Here is a 19028-nt window from a genome sequence, read left to right as displayed (position 1 = left end):
CAATGGACTATATACAATATAAAAATCTAATATATAAGGAACTTAATAAAAATTACAAAACAACAAATAAATCAGCACTAAATAAAATAAATAATGACGCAAAAAGCATTTTAACTAAACTTAAAATAGATAAATATATGGAAATAACGGTACCAGGTACCCCCAGATTTACTTTAAAAGACCACAAACACAGCTTTAATATTAACCCTACTATTAGACTCATTTGCCCCTCAAAATCAGATATAGGACTAGTTAGTAAAAACATATTAGATAGAATTATCCCCAAAATTAAATCTATAATAAAATACCCATTATGGCAATCTTCCAACCAAGTAATCGACTGGTTTTCTAACATTCAAAATAAGAATACGTTAAATTTCTTTCTTTTGACATTGAATCATACTACCAATCTAGATCACCTATCCTACTAAATAAATCTCTATTAATGGCACGAAAATTAACTAATATAACTCAAGACGAAATTAAACTAATACTTGTAGCTAAAGAGTCTTTAATAACCTTTGATAATAAGTATTGGACCAGGAAAAATACCCCTAACCACTTCAACATTTTAATGGGCTCGACGGATTCGACTCCGGTCACTGATCTAGTTGGCCTTTTCCTTTTAAATGAAATACATTGTATACTCCATAAACAGTTCAAACTTGAAGGAGGACTATACAGAGATGATGCACTTTTCGTAACTAACTCTACAAATAAAAATTATGAAAAAGCAATTAAAGCTCTACATAAATTATTTAAAAATTATGGACTTAGTATAAAAACCGACCCTAATAAAAAAAATTGTTAATTTCTTAGACATAACCTTAAATCTTCAGAATTCTACCTTTGAACCATATCATAAACCTAAGCAATCTCTACTATATGTCCACGATGAATCAAATCACCCTAAATCAATATTAAAATTAATAGTTCCCAATATCGCTTTAAGAATTTCTAGACTGTCTTCTAAATCCATATTTATCAAAAATGAAAAATATTACAATGAAGCCCTTAAAAACTCTGGATACAATTCGCAAATTAAATTCATAAATAAAAATGATAGAACCAAACTGCATTGAAAATAAACCTATTAAGAGCCTAATAACATATAATATGGCAATGTCTTCCCATATGCGAGTTAAGAAAAATAACCAAGAGACAAAAAAAGATAAAACCAAACCACAAATATTAGATAATAATACAAATAAACAACAAACCAAAACCCGTAAACGTAAGAATAGACATAAAGAGATCCTATGGTTCAACCCTCTATATTCCAAAAACCTAGAGACAAACATAGCCAGAGAATTTTTTAAAATATTAGATAAAAACTTTAAAGCCCCCCATAGATATAATAAAATTTTCAATAAGAACACAATCAAAGTCTCTTACTCTACTATGCCTAACCTTCATCAAAAAAGAATTAGCTCTAATAGTAAGAAAACTAATAAGCTACAAAATACGACTATACAAAATATATCAGACTCTAACTGGAGAAGAAAAAATAAATGTACCCTACAAGGCTCATGTAAAATTAAAAATGTAATCTATAGTTGCACAGTATCAAAAACCCCAAATTTACATGAATCTATTAACAGCCATAACTCAACTACCAGATTAAATAATGACACCAACTTAAACCAATCTACCGATCAATTACAAACCAACCCACCATATAATAATCCAGCACCAGACCTAACGGAAAATAATCACAATAAGCAAGAGCCAATATATTTTGGTTCCACATCTGGCCTAATAAAACAGAATTTCAACGCACAAATATTCTTTTAAAAATAACTCTCTGTCAAACCAAACTACTCTATCCAACTATATTTGGCAACTCAAAAATAGCAATATTTCTTTCAACTTGAAATGGCGAGTAATTGAATCTTGCAAACCATATAAACCAGGAGATAAATTCTGTGCACTATGTACAAAAGAGACCCTACAAATTTTGAAATATGAAGATATAAAAAATGCAACCACCCTATTAAATTCAAGACAGGAACTAATTTTCACATGCAGTCATAAACGTTGGTTTAAATTTAATAAATATAAACCACCTTAAATCATTAAAAATTACTTATTAGTAAAAATAGATTACAATTTTTTTTTCTGTAATAAATTAAGTTAGACTAATTATCCCCCTTGCACCCTTTAATTAAAGAAAATATGACTAATTATCCCCCTTACATTATGTAATTATACAAATAACATTAACTTACAATTTCTTTCGAATTATAAACCATGGCGTCTTTAAATCAAAAGTATGCTAACGGAAATAAATTATTGCATGGGCGTCCTTTTTGAAAATTTATCATTCGATAAGGTGAAAAGCTATAGCAAACATCTATATGAGTACTTTAACCATAGTTTCTGATTTCAAAAGGCGAAAAATTAAAAGGTAAATATTTGTACCTGTATTTTTATGTATATATCTGTATATCTATGTATATGTATATATGTGTCTATTTTTTCATATATATGCATGTATATATTTGTGTATGTGTGTATGTATAATATTGTACTTAAACCAAATTTATATTTTACTCTATTTCTTTTCTATCTCTAACCCATATTAATTTTCTTATCAATTTTAAATCCATACCTTTATTTTAATTTTTTCCAGATACATCTGCCTTACTTTTAATGCTAGGTTTATTTATGGTGTTTTTTAAATTTAAATTTAATAAAACCCTTCACAATTTGCTGATGAGGAAACCTTGTTTATTAAAAAACTATATGTAATAATTATTGTCCGTAACTTGATGTCTACCACAATAAAAACACTGTTTTCCGAAACGATCGTACAAATAATTGATTTTGTTGTTGTTCCTTCTTATGAAACGGATTTTTAATTTAATTATAATTTGATTTTTAAATTTTAAATTATCAATCACATTACTAAATATATATATATATATATATATATATATATATATATATAGAGAGAGAGAGAGAGAGAGAGAGAGAGAGAGAGAGACAAAGAAAGAGATGAAACAGCAATAAACATACACGACCATGCATAGTTGATAGTACATCACATTCCATCAAGTCTTTTTTTATAAAGTCTTTTAGTGGATAGATAAGGCTTATTTCAAGAACAACAAAGAACAATTCATCAGAATAAAAGAGGAAAAGAAAGTGGGCAAAAATCGTCCCCACCGCACCCATCACTAAGAAAGGCATTAAATGTCAAGTTGTTTGTCTGATTTTATCTGAAACATAACGTTGGCATGGAGAGGCAATATGCTTTCAATCTTCCTCAATCAGGATTCATAGCATTGTTCAAATTTGCCATTCATAATAATGATTCCTTAGAAACTGTTACATATCCTTTGAATATGCTTGGTAGAGTTTTTAGTTATACAAATCATCTGATAAGAGCGTACACAGTGGATTAGTTAACCATATTATAGAAATATTTGAAATGAGAGCAATCTCAGTTTTAGTGAAAAACAATGTAATGTTAGATCTTGCTAGGTAGGAGCTTTAAACCCCAACTGCTGCTCTGGAAATAGTCAGAAGGAATTCACATATTAGGAAAAAAGGATCCATAAATAAACTAAGATTAAATTATGTTCATTTTCCTTGTGCATGCCAAGTACATTATTGAACCCCACTGAAAAAATTAATTTTATTAAGTATGAAAACAATACAGTAGAACCCCGGTATTAATCTGTTCCAAGGTTGGGACTGTAAAATGAAATCACCATATGGCAGGGGCCTAAGCAAAATTTTATACAGTACATATTAAAAATTAGTAACAAAATACAGTACAGTATATAATACATATGTATATAATCAAAGAACATTATAAATAGCACCATAAGGCAGGGCAAATACCGTAAACAAGGGCCGGAAAAACATTGTATTTCACATCATAACCTGGAAAAAAAAAAAAAAAAACGTATCCCATCCCGGGGGCCACTATATCCTGAGTTCTACTGTAATAGCAAGGTAATATGGTGTTATGGGATGGAAGAGGATGATGTAACGTTATCCATTCAATCCTGAATCTTCCTGCTACTAAAACAGTATTTCTTTTTAAGGGCAATAAAAATTCTAATAAACTAAGTAATAAAAAGATGTTAGATTAGAGGTCAACTTTTGTCCAATCTTGTGTATTTATTTCATAAACTCAGCTTAGTCAGGCACAGAAGTATAAACAAGTTATTTAATTTCTATGACAATACCAGCTATCAATTAAAAAAAAAAAAAAGTGAAATAAATGTAAAGTTTGTAGATGTTTTTTTTGATTGAATAAATTCTCACTAACAAGTCGGTTCCACGTAAGGACAGGGGAAAAAATCTTATAAAATTCTTCAAGGACACTACAATAGGAAAACTACTCATACTCTGCATGGATCTCCTTATACATAATTTATGTGCCTTGATTTCTGAGTAGAAGGTATAAATTATTGTTTTCTCATCCCCTTATATAAATTGATTCCCATAAGAACTAGAAGTGACACAATGTTGAGTTTAATGTGGAGTATTAATCGTTAGTAAGAATTACCTACAAAAACAGCTATGATCAGAGTAGCCATTATTCCCCGGTGAGATTGCCATAAACCAATCTGCCATCGTTTTTTCCACTGGATAGTGTATGTCATAATGCATAAATGTAAAAATATTAGTAATAGTTGATAAATATGTATTATTTATAACAAAAAACTTTTTTATTCAATATTTTTTCAAAATATTAACAAATATTTCCAAAAATAAAAAGATATTCAAAGTGATTAAAAATAATAAATTTTAAAAATTGTTCAATATGAGGTTACCGAATGTGAACATTTTTAGAATGTTATTTAATTATATCTTTAATTTGTCTTACGGTGTTGGATTGGCACGTGACCCTGAAAAGAGAAGCATTCGATGGGTTGCACACACGCAGATTGATTCCATATGGGGAATGAGACTTTCCGCCATTCTCTATTGGAATGCATAATTTGACCCAGAAATATGTGAGAAGATATCGGTCAAAGGATTTGAGATAATAGACAATGGGAAATATTAAAAATTTCAGAGGAAAAGAATGTTTATATAAATTGTCACAAACAGAAAGCAGGGCATTGGTCAGAGAGAGAACAAGCTGACACATTTCTTAACTGCCAACGTTCACATCAACCCCACACACTTTCAGAGCTGTCAAAACACCAGTCATAACTTTATATCCAAAACTGTTTGTCGCCATGAAATAAAAACAATGTATTATTTTATAGACCAGCTGTATGGTGTTTTATTCGCTGTTAGTGACTAATGACAAAAGTATATTTAACAATTATATGGATTAAAAAGCGCATTTTTAATTTATTCAGTGTTCATTTTCTTACATTTTACAGCGTGAACAATATCTACACCAGTTTTTTTCCTCTCACTCTCTCCCTCTCTGTATATATTCTTCTCAACTCCCTCTCTCTCTCACTTGCTTTTCATATTTCTTTTTATGCAGAAGAAAAAAAAACATTACATGGCGATGCCAAAGAAAAACAACAAACATTTCATGGTGTCAACACTATACCACAGTTTTTATTTTTCTCTCTCTCTCTCTCTCTTTAGATTTCTTTTTCTGTCGAAATAAAAAGAAACATTCTACGGTGTCAACATTATTTACACCAGTTTTTATTCCCTCTTTTTACATTTCTTTTTATGCCAAAAAAAAAACAAAAAAAAAAACATTTTACAGCATCAACGTTATCTACAACACTTTATTTTCTCTCTCTCTCTCTCTCTTGCTCGCTTTTTCCGTTTCTTTTTATGCCAAAAAAAGCAAACATTTTACAACATCATCATTATCAGCATCATGACAATTTTTGGTCTTAACATGCACGTCGACTTATAAACAAGTATATACAGTAAGCAGATAGCATTGATTTTATTTGAAATTCAATATTTCGATTTTCGCTCCCTTTTTTAATAATATGTAAATGTTATGCTTATTTGATAATCAGGAAAATGTTTTGAAAAAGAATTTAACAACTTTAGAAGAGAAGAAGGCTTGTTGTATATGTCCGTCACAATTTCAAATAAACAAGAAACCAGATCATACTTTTTTTCTCTTCCTTTCTGACCAAAATAATTGATAAGAATAAAAAACTGCAAGGAGTGGAGCAATGATGATACATTCAGCCTAAAGTGCATAGATTTTTAATATGATTTTGAAAGAAAAGATGAAGATGAATATAATCAAACAAGTGTCTAATGTTCTTGCAAAGAGATTAAGATTGATTATACGACACAAAGTAGATGTCTTACTTATTGAAGAGAAAAGAACAGAAAGAAGAGATTTTCTTCCCACTTACAACATAACAGATTTTGTAACAAATTATCACAGTAACTGTACACAAGAAACAATAAAAAGAATATTTAAAGAAATCACAATTCTTAACAGTAGTGATGCAGAATCACCAATTTTTGTAGGTGTAAGAGTTGAATTTTTTTTTTTTTAAATAGAGTTTGAATCAGATTTTTTTTTTTTTTTTCGGAAAAATTCCCATCTCTGTGGTTGGAATCAACAGACAGTAATTTTTGCCAGAATTTTGGTGTAGAGGTCTACAATTTTGTAAGGATGTTGGAGAGGGGTAACAATATTTGCAGCCAATTCCATATTTCTGCTTAACAGTAAGATAAACAAACATACAAAAAATATATATATATAAAAAAAAAAACTTCAGTTTCGCTACTTTAATATTTGATCTTGAAATGAGAGGGAGTGATGTGGTCAGTCAAATGCTAGGTCGAAGAAATGAATAAAAATTAAAATAAATGAATCTGATGAAAAGGTCTAAAAATAGGGAGAAATTTACCAATGTCTACATGAAGGTAAAGTTTTGACACATGGTTGTTTTTTTTTTTGTCCTTTCAACACCAATGGTCATTTATAAAAGTTCCCTCCAACACTTTAGCAATACCAAAATGAAAGTGCCACAGAGCTTAAATATCAATTAAGTATAAAATTAGTAGCAAGCAAAAAAAAAAAAAAATGATCTGATAACTTAAAGATTGCTGCCACAACTGAAGGTGCTGTAACTCACAGTATTTATTCCTTGACAAAATACAAAACAGACTTCACAATCGAGAGTGTGTGTGTGTGTGGGGGGGGTCTCTTCTCGTCAGTTTCTTTCTTAGTAAGGAAATGTTACTCTTTCTCTACCCTATTTTCATGGTAGGTGCTCAACAGAACTACAATCTTTGACCCCTCCCAACCTCCCCGTAAAACCTTCACAGCAAGTATCCATCTAGCAACCGCCATTCTTTTGTTGTTTACCTAAAACCAAATGGAACTTTCTCAAGCAGATATTCTTTCCAAAAAGCTCACATCTATAGAATATGATATCACTGGACTGCTTTTCTACTGACTACAACATACAATACTTGTGAATCTGTCCTCTTAAGTAATCCTGCTATTGCTTTCAATCCTCTCATAATATTGTTCATCATACAATTGGTAATATATTTGATCCTTATAATTGATAAGCCCTTGGTTTTGATACATGATATTCTATTAGTAAAAAAAAAAAAAAAACGGAAAAAGATCAGTTTTTCCAGAATTCTTATTCACAATAAATTTTTAATGTTATAGCTAAGACGTCAGGTGGTAATTTATAAAAGTTCATTTTGTACTCTGCCAAGACAAGAAATAATGATGAGAGTTGCACCATCCCCAAATGTAGCAGCAGACCAATTTTTTTTTTTTTTTTTTATGCTTTAAATGAGATTACTATCAGCTTCAGCTCTCTATGGCATTTCACTTTTGGTATTGCTACAGTCCTGGAATCAGAGGCTTTCCTTATTGTGTTCTTTAATTTTCACAATCCATGAGTGAGATTTGCATTTTTTTTTTTTTTTTAGTCTGAATCTATCTATATAATACTTATCACTGGCTAGTTTTTTTTTTACTTTGAAGTGGTATTATTTCTTTCCTTTTTTATTTTTTTAGCTCTTTACATCAAGTGGCTATGTGCTTTGTAGTACATCTCTGATCCGGTTTTGAGTGTTTGGATTAACTTCAGTCTCAGCACTCGGACTTAGGGTTAGTTTCGCTCTGCTCCGGCTTTATCAAGGGTAGGGGAATCCATCATCGGAAACATGTCACCCAACTATATCCCATCACATGTCAGACCCAGGGGGGGCAGAGATCCTCATATGATACAGAGTCGGGTATAGGCTAAAGTACTTACATCTTCGTTAGAGCTTCTGTGCATAGAGTTAAAGAATGAAGCAAGAATGGTAGGTTATTTTGGCATAAAAGTATAAAAGTTCAATTAAAGCAAGAAAAATGGGAAGGAGAATCGAGTTTTATCATTTTTTGTTTTTATTTTTAAAAAATTAATAACTCACAATACTGTAAAAAAAAAAATACCAAAATAAATAGGTAACTTTGTCAGCATCTGACAAAGCAAAATTCTTTGCCAAAAACTTCACAGCAAATTCTACTCTTTGCAATCAGGACCACCTACCCCACTATATTTCTTCCTGTGACTGAAAACACACTATGCGACATACGATATCTGTATGTGATGTTACCAAGCTTGTCAAAAACCTTGATTCCAATAAAGCAGACGGCCCCAAAGGTATTCCAGTCATAGTGCTCAAAAAGCTTGAACCACAACTAGTTCCCATACTTACAAAGCTGTTTAAAATAATGCATTAAAGAAAAATGTTTCCCCAACATCCTAGAAAACTATCAGTCTGCACAGTATTTAAAAATTCTGTATATCAGTCATCTCCCTATCAGTACAGACCAATCAATCTCCTGTGCATCATGATTAAGTTGCTGGAATCTGTGGTAAACAGAAGCGGTCAACCACCTCAACAAAAATAACCTACTCAGTGACATGCAATATGGTTTCTGTTCTATGAGATCTACAGCTGATTTACTGTTATATCACACAGGATTAATGAATCTCAAAAGAGGTTTCGTTTCTAGAGCAATAGTTCTTGACATCAAAAAAAAATATCATTAACAAAAAATTAAATGTGATGTCTCTGAGAATATAATTGAAAACAAAACTATTCCAAGATCAATCAACTTTTCTCCAAATTTTCACAAGGAATTTTGGTATTAATTTTATAATTTTTCAATAATTTTATGGCATCTGCATTCATGCTTAACATCCATAAATAATATAAAAACACAATTTTAGAAATTTAAAAAATAATGATGAAACTGGTAATACAGTAAATAAGGCTGGAAGCAGACATATATGGAGGGTTCCCATTCCCGGGTATCTGAGGCAGGAGGAGAGGAGGTTGTCAGCTAATATGTAGACAGGAACATTTCAACATAAGAATTTAAATTTTATGATTAAACTAGCAGGGCTACCCGGCGTTGCTCGGGACCGTATAAACAATGAAAAAACAAAAGCAGATATTGAACATATGTTTTATTCTTAGGGGAGAGGAATCTTTCATCTCAAGTTTTAGCGTTACAAACAAACATCTGTCTTTTATATATAGAGAGATAATGACAGGTTTTTTGGGGGCCCCCCTCGAAGATAACTGATCAGTTGACCAACTTCTAGTGGTCCGTTTGACGTGAAATTTCGATATTTGTCATCCGGGTGATGGGGCTTCGATATGATACCAAATTTGTCAAGTTTGGTTCCGTCTTTCAAAAGTTTTAGCGTTACAAACAAACATACATACACACAGACGTTTGGCTTTTATATATATAGACTAGCAGGGCTACCCGGCGTTGCTCGGGACCGTATAAACAATGAAAAAACAAAAGCAGATATTGAACATATGTTTGATTCTTAGGGGAGAGGAATCTTTCATCTCTATGTATTATTTGTTTTATCTACCCTAGGACTGATATTGTTCATGTTTTATCCCTAGCATAGGTAATTTACAGCATGTATATGAAATTGTTTTACCTTAGGGAGAAGAGAACAGGTAATATACAACATAATGTGTCTATATTACATCCCTGGCAACGCCTAGAAACCAGCTAGAACATGTATTTCAGTCAATCTTTATTATATCCTGGGCTATGCCGGGAAACCAGCTAATCTCTTTTTAGTGACTTGACCACCAAAATACCTCCCTAAGTGTGTCCTTTCTTTTGAACTTATTAGATATAGGTATCTAGAAATGTGTGTGAAATTTTGTTGAATGCATTGTTCACTATGATTTTCTTATTGTTCTACACAATATCAACTGTAGCGAAATAACACAGTAAACTTAGTGTAGTGTTAGAATAAAGAGCAAAGGAAAAAATTAGAATCATATTTTGTAATTGCAAATCGCAATTTGCTAGCATGTACCAGTATTTGCCAGGTTGTGGAAATTTGGAACTTATAACATATGTAGTGGCCTTTTCCTAGATACCTATTGCTAAAAATTATACTTTCATTTTGTTAGAAAAATCTCTCTTCAGATGCCCTGCATCATTCAAAATAAAAACAAATATTTTTATAATTGTTTCAGTATATTGCTACACAATGTGAAAGTTTTTAACGTTTGTAAAAAAAATCATGAATGTGCTTATATTGCAAAAAAGAAAATATCAGTGCACAGTATTGAAAGTGTTTGAGATTCAAAAGTCTGTAACATTTCTACTAACTTCATAAGATGTCATGTGAGAAACTGAATTGAATATCAAGACATTATCTGAAGCGTTTTTATTTTGGTGTAACATATGTGTTTACAGTGAACCTTAACTTTTAATAAACAGATTGGTATGCAATGACATAGGCTAAGAATCTTTAAAATATATATAAATTGGAAAAATGTGTGAACAAATGAAAAAAAAATGATCCGCTCCACTTGATGACATCAAGCACAGTAATATTTTAGTGAAGAAAATATGAAATTGATGTTCAGTGATTAGTTTGGATGAATGAGAAAATGTAATTGTTTGATGCATAAAAATAACTCAGTTGCTGTATTTGATATTAAGCAGCAAAATATAGTGATTTGAATATTTGGGAAAACATCAAACCAGATTATGTAAAAAGAAAAAAAAAAGATGAAATTAGAAAATATATATTTTATGTTTATGAGTTCTGCCAATCAAAATTTTGTGGCAGAAATTGGGTGATTACCATGCAATTTTATTTTGGTAAAATTCTTAAATTATTAGAATGTTTATTATAATTTCTAATTAGTGACTTGTTATAATCAAAATCCGCCCTAAAGAGTGTCCTTTCTTTTATTAGGTATCAGAGTAGGTATCAAGATTTCTACTTCTATACAAATGTGATATTTCAGATCTGTACATAAAAAATTTGTTGAATATATAGGTTGAGAATTGTTCTGTGTCGCTCTCTCTCACACACACACACGCATTCTCACTTTTATAGATATAATAGATAGATTACTCTAGATATATTTCCATATGTCTGAATACCCTATATACAAATTTTCAAATCTGTAGATAAAAAAATTTGTTGAGTATATAGGTTGAAAATTGTTCTCTCTCTCTCACACACACATTCTCAATTTTAGAGATATAATAGATAGATTATGCTAGATATATTTCCATATGTCTGAATACCCTATATACAAATTTTCTAATCTGTAGATCAAATATTTGTTGAATATATAGGTTGAAAATTGTTCTTACTCTCTCTCTCTCTCTCTGGCTACCTCACACACACATTCTAACTTTTATAGATATAATAGATAGATTATGCTAGATATATTTCCATATGTGTGAATACCCTATATACAAATTTTCTAATTTGTAGATAAAAAATTTGTAGAGTGCATAGGTTGAGAATTGTTCTCTCTATCTCTCACACACACACATTCTAACTTTTAAAGATATAATAGATTATGCTAGATATATTTCGATATTTCTGAATACCCTATATATAAAATTTTGTTGAATGTATAGGTTGAGAACTGTTCTCTCTCTCTCTCTCTCTCTCTCGCTCACACACACACACATTCTCACTTTTATAGATATAATAGAAAGATTATCCTAGATATATTTCTATTTGTATGAATACTCTATATACAAATTTTAAAATCTGTAGATAAAGAATTTGTTGAGTATATGGGTTGAGAATTGTTCTCTCTCTCTCTCTCTCTCTCTCACACACACACACATTCTAGTTTTTATAGATATAATAGATTATGCTAGATATATTTCCATATGTCTGAATACCCTATATACAAATTTTCAAATCTGTAGATAAAAAATTTGTTGAGTATATAGGTTGAGAATTGTTCTCTCTCTCTCTATCACACACATTCTCACTTTTATAGATATAATAGACAGATTATGCCAGATATATTAAAATATGTCTGAATGCCCAATATACAAATTTTGAAATCTGTAGATAAAAAATTTGTTGTATACATAGGTTGACAATTGTCCTCTCTCTCACACACACACACATTCTCACTTTTATACATATAATAGATAGATTATGCTAGATATATTTCTATATGTCTGAACACCCTATATACAAATGTTCAAATCTGTGGATAAAAAATTTGTTGAATGTATAGGTTGAGAATTTTTATCTCTCTCTTTTTCTCTCTCTCTCTCTCGCTATCTCACACACACGCATTCTCACTTTTATAGATAAAATAGATAAATTATGCTAGATATATTTCCATATGTCTGAATACCCTATATACAAAGTTTCAAATCTGTAGATAAAAAATTTGTTGAATATATAGGTTTAGAATTGTTCTCTCTCTCTCTCACACACACATTCTAACTTTTGTAGTTATAATAGATAGATTATGCTAGATATATTTCCATATGTCTGAATACCCTATATACAAATTTTCTAAACTGTAGGTAAAAAATTTGTTGAGTATGTAGGTTAAGAATTGTTCTCTCTCTCTCTCACACACACACACACACAAGTTCTCACTTTTATAGATATAATAGATAGATTATGCTAGATATATTTCTATATGTCTGCCTACCCTATATACAAATTTCCAAATCTGTGCCCAAAAATGTGTGGAATATATAGGTTGAGAATTGTTCTCTCTCTCTCTCTCTCTCTCTCACACATATTCTCACTTTTATAGGTTATATAGGTTGAGAATTTTTTGCTCTTTCCATCACTCACATTCACACTTTTATAGATATAATACATAGATTATGCCAGATATATTTACATATGTCTGAATACCCAATATACACATTTTCAAATCTGTAGATAAAAAATTAGTTGAATATATAGGTTGAGAATTGTTCTCTCTCTCTCTCTTTCTCTCTCTCTCACACACACATTCTCACTTTTATAGATATAATAGATAGATTATGCTAGATATATTTCCATACGTCTGAATACCCTATATCCAAATTTTCTAATATGTAGATAAAAAATTTGTTGAATATATAGGGTGAGAATTTTCCTTCCTCTCTTTCTCTCTCTCTCTTTCTCACACACACACAAGCTGAAAATTGTTCTCTCTCTCTCTCTGACTCTCTCTCTCTCTCTCACACACACACACATGGTCATTTTATAGATATAATAGATAGGTTATGCTAGATATATTTCTATATGTCTGAATACCCTATATACAAATTTTTAAATCTGTAGATAAAAAATTTGTTGAGTATATAGGTTGAGAATTGTTCTTTCTCTCTCTCTCACACACACATTCTCACTTTTATAGATATAATAGATTATGCTAGATATATTTCCAAATGTCTGAATACCCTATATACAAATTTTCAAATCTATAAAGATAGAATTTGTTGAATATATAGGTTGAGAATTGTTCTCTCTCTCTCTCTTTCACACACATTCTCACTTTTATAGATATAATAGGTAGATTATGCTAGATATATTTCCTTATGTCTGAATACCCTATATACAAATTATCAAATCTGTAGATACAAAATTTGTTGAGTATATAGGTTGAGAATTGTTCTCTCTCTCTCTCTCTCTCTCACTCACTCACTCACACACACACACACACATTTTACCTTTTATAGATATAATAGATTATGCTAGATATATTTCCATATGTCTGAATACCCTGTATACAAATTTTCAGATCTGTACATAAAAATTAGTTGAATATATAGGTTGAGAATTGTTCTCTCTCTCTCTCTTCTCTCTCTCTCTTTCACACACATTCTCACTTTTCTAGATATAATAGATAGATTATGCTAGATATATTTCCATATGTCTGAATACCCTATATAATATTTTCTAATCGGTAGATAAAAAATTTGTTGAATATATAGGGTGAGAATTGTACTTACTCTCTCTCTCTCTCTCTCTCTCTCACGCACACATTCTCACTTTTATGGATATAATAGATAGATTATGCTGGATATATTTCCATATGTCTGAATACCCTATATACAAATGGTCAAATCTGTAGATAACAAATTTATTGAATAGATAGGTTGAGAATTGTTCTCTCTCTCTCTCTCGCAACCTTACACACACAACCACACGCAAACATTCTGACTTTTATAGATATAATAGATCGATTATGCTAGATATATTTCCATATGTCTGAATACCCAATATACAAATTTTCAAATCTGTAGGTAAAAAATTTGTTGAATATATAGGTTGAGAATTGTTCTCTCTCTCTCACACACTCACATTCTCACTTTTATAGATATAATGTATAGATTATGCTAGATATATTTCTATATGTCTGAATACCCTATATACAAAGTTTAAAATCCGTAGATAAAAATACGTTGAGTATATAGGTTGAGAATTGTTCTCTCTCTCTCTTACGCACACACACACACACACACACACACACACATTTTCACTTTTATAGATATAATAGATAGATTATGCTAGATATATTTCCATATGTCTGAATACCCTATATACAAATTTTCAAATCTGTAGATAAAAAATGTATTGAATATATAGGTTGAGAATTGTTGTCTCTCTCTCTCTCTCTCTCTCTCTCTCTCTCTCTCTCTCTCTCTCTGGCTACCTCACACACACACACATTTTCACTTTTATAGATATAATAGATAGATTATGCTAGATATATTTCCATATGTCTGAATACCCTATATACAAACTTTCAAATCTGTAGATAAAAAATTTGTTGAGTATATAGGTTGAGAATTGTTCTCTCTCTCTCACACGAAACTGTGCGCTCGGCTTCTTCCCCCCCTTCCCACCCCAAATGCTTGGGAAACTGTGCACTGTTTTTGTTGGTTTTCAAGCTGCCTCTTCCCCCCCCCCACACACACACAGTTTAACAGTAGTAGGAGGTCAAGAGAAAGAGGGTGAGAGAGAGAGAAGAGTAAGTTGGTGAGAGAGAGAGAAAAGAGAAAGAGGGTGTTGGTTTTATATTTTTATTATCGTCTAATATTTTGAAAGCTGAATTTCTAATAAAATGTGCATCTATAGGAGATAATGCCTGGGAATGTGTTCCTCCCCCCCACAGTTTAACAGTGGTGTGACGTCAAGAGAAAGAGGGTGAGAGAGAGGGAAGAGTAAGTGGGTGAGAGAGAGAAAGAGAGAGAAAAAAAAAGAAAGACGGTGTTGGTTTTGTGAAAAAAGTTGTTATTTACAATTGTTCGCATTCTTGGCCTTTTGGTCAAGATCAAAGTGTAGTATCTGTTCTTCAGATGCTGCACTTCTATTTCTTGTTCTCTTTCGGTGGAGGAGAAATCCTCCACGACTGAGACAATTTTTATTTTTGTACCTTTTCTCCACGTTAAAAAACGACCCTGGTGTCTAACTCTGTCCCGTGGGGAGGCATAGTAAATAGGTACAATTGTTCGCCATTAGTGGATGTTGACGTCACGTCACGTGACATGACTAAGCGTTTTTTTTTTTAGTATGAATAACATTTTTTGTTTTAATTATAAAGTCTACACTTAATTTTATAGAAAATGATGTATATATAATAGAAAAAAAAAATTACTGGTTTTGTTGGATTCAAGTGGATCCCCCCCCTCCAGTTTAAGAGATAGCAGGTCACGTGGTAATATACAAAATGGCTAGCGTAAATATAAAGATCGGTTTTTTTATCGACGAATATTTTGAAAGCTGAATTTTTTTTTATTCCTGTACATTTTTTCCTGATATTTTTCGTTAAAACTCTTGTATAAATACTATTTTTGACCAGTTAAATACGTTGGAGACATTGTCATGGAGTTTAATAATCTCTAGAACAAAGCAGAAGAGAAATTACAAAAGTATCGGTAAAACAAAGTGTTTGTTTACATTTGTTCGCCATTACTGGATGTTGACGTCACGTCACGTGACATGACTAAGCGTTTTTGGATTATGTAATATTAACATTAAAATGACAGGTTTTTTGGGGGGCCCCCCTAGGAGAGAAATGATCAGTTCACCCCCTTTTAATGGTCCGTTTGGTGTGGAATTTCGATATTTGTCATGCGGGTGATCAAGGTTCAATATGATACATAATTTGTCAACTTTGGTTGTGTCTGTCAAAAGTTTGAGCTGACGTCACGTCACGTGACACGTATTGAATAACGTTAAAATGACAGGTTTTTTGGGGGGCCCCCCTAGGAGAAAAACGATCAGTTGACCCCTTTCTACTGGTCCGTTTGACGTGAAATTTCGATATTTGTCATCCGGGTGATCAAGGTGCAATATGATACCAAATTTGTCAACTCTGGTTCCGTCTTTCAAAAGTTTTAGCGTTACAAACAAACATACATACATACATACATACATACACACCGATTTTTGCCTTTTATATATATAGACTAGCAGGGCTACCCGGCGTTGCTCGGGACCGTATAAACAATGAAAAAACAAAAGCAGATATTGAACATATGTTTGATTCTTAGGGGAGAGGAATCTTTCATCTCTATGTATTATTTGTTTTATCTACCCTAGGACTGATATTGTTCATGTTTTATCCCTAGCATAGGTAATTTACAGCATGTATATGAAATTGTTTTACCTTAGGGAGAAGAGAACAGGTAATATACAACATAATGTGTCTATATTACATCCCTGGCAACGCCTAGAAACCAGCTAGAACATGTATTTCAGTCAATCTTTATTATATCCTGGGCTATGCCGGGAAACCAGCTAATCTCTTTTTAGTGACTTGACCACCAAAATACCTCCCTAAGTGTGTCCTTTCTTTTGAACTTATTAGATATAGGTATCTAGAAATGTGTGTGAAATTTTGTTGAATGCATTGTTCACTATGATTTTCTTATTGTTCTACACAATATCAACTGTAGCGAAATAACACAGTAAACTTAGTGTAGTGTTAGAATAAAGAGCAAAGGAAAAAATTAGAATCATATTTTGTAATTGCAAATCTAAATTTGCTAGCATGTACCAGTATTTGCCAGGTTGTGGAAATTTGGAACTTATAACATATGTAGTGGCCTTTTCCTAGATACCTATTGCTAAAAATTATACTTTCATTTTGTTAGAAAAATCTCTCTTCAGATGCCCTGCATCATTCAAAATAAAAACAAATATTTTTATAATTGTTTCAGTATATTGCTACACAATGTGAAAGTTTTTAACGTTTGTAAAAAAAATCATGAATGTGCTTATATTGCAAAAAAGAAAATATCAGTGCACAGTATTGAAAGTGTTTGAGATTCAAAAGTCTGTAACATTTCTACTAACTTCATAAGATGTCATGTGAGAAACTGAATTGAATATCAAGACATTATCTGAAGCGTTTTTATTTTGGTGTAACATATGTGTTTACAGTGAACCTTAACTTTTAATAAACAGATTGGTATGCAATGACATAGGCTAAGAATCTTTAAAATATATATAAATTGGAAAAATGTGTGAACAAATGAAAAAAAAATGATCCGCTCCACTTGATGACATCAAGCACAGTAATATTTTAGTGAAGAAAATATGAAATTGATGTTCAGTGATTAGTTTGGATGAATGAGAAAATGTAATTGTTTGATGCATAAAAATAACTCAGTTGCTGTATTTGATATTAAGCAGCAAAATATAGTGATTTGAATATTTGGGAAAACATCAAACCAGATTATGTAAAAAGAAAAAAAAAAGATGAAATTAGAAAATATATATTTTATGTTTATGAGTTCTGCCAATCAAAATTTTGTGGCAGAAATTGGGTGATTACCATGCAATTTTATTTTGGTAAAATTCTTAAATTATTAGAATGTTTATTATAATTTCTAATTAGTGACTTGTTATAATCAAAATCTGCCCTAAAGAGTGTCCTTTCTTTTATTAGGTATCAGAGTAGGTATCAAGATTTCTACTTCTATACAAATGTGATATTTCAGATCTGTACATAAAAAATTTGTTGAATATATAGGTTGAGAATTGTTCTGTGTCGCTCTCTCTCACACACACACGCATTCTCACTTTTATAGATATAATAGATAGATTACTCTAGATATATTTCCATATGTCTGAATACCCTATATACAAATTTTCAAATCTGTAGATAAAAAAATTTGTTGAGTATATAGGTTGAAAATTGTTCTCTCTCTCTCACACACACATTCTCAATTTTAGAGATATAATAGATAGATTATGCTAGATATATTTCCATATGTCTGAATACCCTATATACAAATTTTCTAATCTGTAGATCAAATATTTGTTGAATATATAGGTTGAAAATTGTTCTTACTCTCTCTCTCTCTCTGGCTACCTCACACACACATTCTAACTTTTATAGATATAATAGATAGATTATGCTAGATATATTTCCATATGTGTGAATACCCTATATACAAATTTTCTAATTTGTAGATAAAAAATTTGTAGAGTGCATAGGTTGAGAATTGTTCTCTCTATCTCTCACACACACACATTCTAACTTTTAAAGATATAATAGATTATGCTAGATATATTTCGATATTTCTGAATACCCTATATATAAAAATTTGTTGAATGTATAGGTTGAGAACTGTTCTCTCTCTCTCTCTCTCTCGCTCACACACACACACATTCTCACTTTTATAGATATAATAGAAAGATTATCCTAGATATATTTCTATTTGTATGAATACTCTATATACAAATTTTAAAATCTGTAGATAAAGAATTTGTTGAGTATATGGGTTGAGAATTGTTCTCTCTCTCTCTCTCTCTCTCTCTCACACACAC

The 19028-nt window shown here is 31.1% G+C and overlaps 1 protein-coding gene and 1 pseudogene across 1 annotated transcript in view; one reads left to right on the top strand and one right to left on the bottom strand.

The window, feature by feature from the left end:
* Positions 1-19028, bottom strand: part of LOC145292140 (uncharacterized) — a 159871-nt gene that overhangs the window by 117120 nt on the left and 23723 nt on the right. The gene's annotated exons all lie outside the window — the stretch shown is intronic.
* On the top strand, positions 15496-15629 carry LOC145292544 (U2 spliceosomal RNA; annotated as a pseudogene).

This window comes from Euprymna scolopes, chromosome 13 (assembly GCF_053919585.1).
Source record: "Euprymna scolopes isolate OS-2025 chromosome 13, ASM5391958v1, whole genome shotgun sequence".
Classification (NCBI taxonomy): domain Eukaryota; kingdom Metazoa; phylum Mollusca; class Cephalopoda; order Sepiida; family Sepiolidae; genus Euprymna; species Euprymna scolopes.
The sequence above is the reverse complement of the archived record's forward strand: the minus strand, read 5'-3'. Positions and strand labels throughout refer to the sequence as shown.